Below are 3,233 nucleotides of genomic sequence, written 5' to 3' on the forward strand. Positions count from 1 at the left end.
AAACAAACTTATACCTTGGAATTTTAGGTCTCGTTTAGTAATAGTGTTTAAACAATAAAAATTGTTGTTTAAACACCACAATACGTATTTCCACACACTTTTTCACTTACATGTATTTTCACAAAATTTAAATAATGTTACTAGAAATTTCTTACAAAACAGGCCCTTAATCTGTGCCGATGTTGGCATTAGCAATGATATGATAGGTAATCCGTAGTTAACTCTTGCACAAGGAAAAATGAAACGTTTGCGAATGAAATGAAACCATTGGATGAAATAAAGAAAGTTTAGGAAAAAGCCAATATAATGGCATTGCTCTACTTGATAGCTTTCCATCATTAGAGTAGCTAGGACTGTGATTCTGGCAATAAGTATTCTGATTTTATTACAATAATAATATTACATCAAAGACTACTTTTCCCCTTTTGTGAAGGGGAAAAAAACAAAGAAAATAAAGATAAGGAAAAACAAACATGGGATTTTTTTTAAAATGCAGAAAGGTCGGTTGCCAAACATTGGGTACTTCTTCATAAAAAAATACAAAGAATGATATAGAAACTTAGATATTGACTCTGTTCTTGCTTTTATCTTGGCTAACTTCTTTTGGTGTGATGGCCCCATTTTTGGCACCTCTTATTTTTTATTGCAGGACCCTATTGGAGCCTGATTAGACCGTCCATCTACATCACGTTTTCTAGGAGGCTAACGAAGTGGAGATGGCCTGACTAAGAGCAGGTGTATAGACTAAAAGAATATAATTACCGTCCAATTTTTGTATTATCCAATTATGTATGGAATCTTACCATATGGTCCCTTTTGTAACTAGCCATCTATCTGATATGGCTCTAGGATAGCTATACTTGCTCTTATCTATATATATATATATATATATATATATATATATAACTGAAGTCTCTGCTGTCACCACAATTTTCCACGTCAACACAATATTTACAAAATAAAAAATAAAAATAAAAATAAAAATATTATAACACCTCAAAACCTTAGCAACTTTACCCCTCTCTCAAGTTAAGAAATAAAACCCTAGCAACCTTACTCCTCTCTCAAGTTAAAAAATATAAAACTATAGTCTCTACAAACTCTCTCTCTCCAAACGTAAATATCAAATTCAACCCCTTTAATTTCTCTTTATATTTTTTAGGCTTCTATAGAGTTATAGTGAGTTATACTGATTTTGTTTTTTGTATATGTGTGTATAGATGGTCATAATACTCCGGTATTTCAAGAGAAGTTTGTATTTTCGTTAATTGAAAGCCTTAGAGAGATAAGTGCTGCAGTTTGGAAAAGCAATACAAAAGACGATTTCATTGGCAACGGAAAGTAATTACTTTGTCTCATATTTTTGTTTTTTGAATTGATTTTGTGTGCTTTTTAGACCCTTTTGGATCAATTTTGTTAATTGGGTGTTTTTTTTTTTTTTTTTTGATAGGGTTCAATTGGGGAATGTTCTTTCAAAGGGCTACAACGACCGCACTTGGTGTCTGTATACTAATAGTGGGCGGTAAGTACTATAAATTACTAACCCTTTTAAGTGTATTAGTTAGAATTATTTTCAAATGATTGTATCAATAAAAGTGAATGTGTATAAATTTTATTTAACTATCTCGTGCATTGCACGGGTTAGCGACTAGTTATATATAAATATAAATAAACCCTTCTTTTCACACAAAAAAAAAAATTAAAAACAAAGAATAAAATAGATGTATCAAAGAAAATAATGACAAGAAAACAAACATGTTATTTTTAAAAATTGCAGAACTATCGGATTCTTCTTCATAAAAGTACACAGAATAAAATCTCAAAGAGTGGACGGCTAAGGAGAGTTTTCATTTTGGGAGGATAACATGAAGTCAACATAAGGAGAGAATCGGATTCTACAATGATATGTTTATGTTTATAGCCCAAATTCTAGGCCCAGGAGGAGTCCATAAACAACAACAGTCCATTGCTCCACTAGAATACTTGTTCTAACTCCGACAATGATTAGAGAGAGAGTCACAATAGTCACAAACCCAATGTCCACTTCATCTCTAATGAGGCCTCCGGTCCCTGCTTTTCCTGGGCTACCTTGGGGAACTGAGTTAATAAAAGGCTTTGTTCTTGCTAAAACAAAACTAGTTGTCCTGTGTTTGAGAAAAAGCTAATCTATATTCCTTCTCATTTTTTATCAATAATGGTCCTTCTGTAAAGATAATTTTTCACATTTTTTATTATTTAGTAGTACCAAAATAAAAAAATTAGTCAACAAAAAACTATTTTTAGTCAAACGAAAACCCTAGTAAAAATAAAGCTTATTTTCTATAAGTTATTTTCCAAATTTTGTTTTTGGAAAACAATCTCTCTCATGCGTTGTATCTCCTATAAATATTATTTTCATCTGTAACCATGGGAAACAAAATTTGTTGGTGCCTTCTCTCTCTCTCTCACGACAAACTCTCACTTTTTTTTTGTCTTCCCTTCACTTTTTCTCTCCTCACACCCTCATCGTCACTAACCCCAGTCTCTCCTCTTCCCATAGATCTCTCTCTCTCTCTCTCTCTCTCTCTCTCTCTCCCTGAGATAATTTTCTAAAAAATGTTCTTCGAAAAATGAATTGTGGGGCCCAACAATTCGTGGACCAGGCCCATTTATCCTTAGAGCGTCCGAAGGCCCAATCCGAGGAGAGCTGTGGCCCAAGCTCTACAACGCAGAGCACAAAACAATTTTTGGGAAGCAGCCGAGGACAGTTTAGTCCTCGGCAGATCCCTAATCCCACCAGAATAAAGGGGCAAAACTGGTATAGGGACGAATTAGTAAGGAAATCCAGAATATCTTGGGGAAGTTATCCATACTACCCTTCTAGATAAGGCCCGACGCCTGGCAGAGCCGTACTCTGCAGCTTTATCAAACCATCCCCAACAATTCCGGGATTGGACTGATGGGACAAATGTCAGTGTTCGTAAAGATTGACCCTACACGTGGACGAAGGGCAATGAATGCAAGCTAGTATAAAATAAGGAAGTAAGTAGATCTGAAAGGGGCCCCCTTTTTTCCACCTCCGAAAAAAAAGAGACGACATGGGAAAACATCTCAGGAACACCGAACTTCATGGAAGAAAGTCCGTCTTTGGGCAACCGAGAGAAGACCTCAACAGGTCCTCGGATCAACTCCGAGGAGCTCCATCCCACGGGGTACGACGCCTCAGGGCTTAAATGTTCATACCCAATCCCCTT

Source organism: Quercus lobata, chromosome 10 (genome assembly GCF_001633185.2).
Source record: "Quercus lobata isolate SW786 chromosome 10, ValleyOak3.0 Primary Assembly, whole genome shotgun sequence".
Lineage (NCBI taxonomy): Eukaryota > Viridiplantae > Streptophyta > Magnoliopsida > Fagales > Fagaceae > Quercus > Quercus lobata.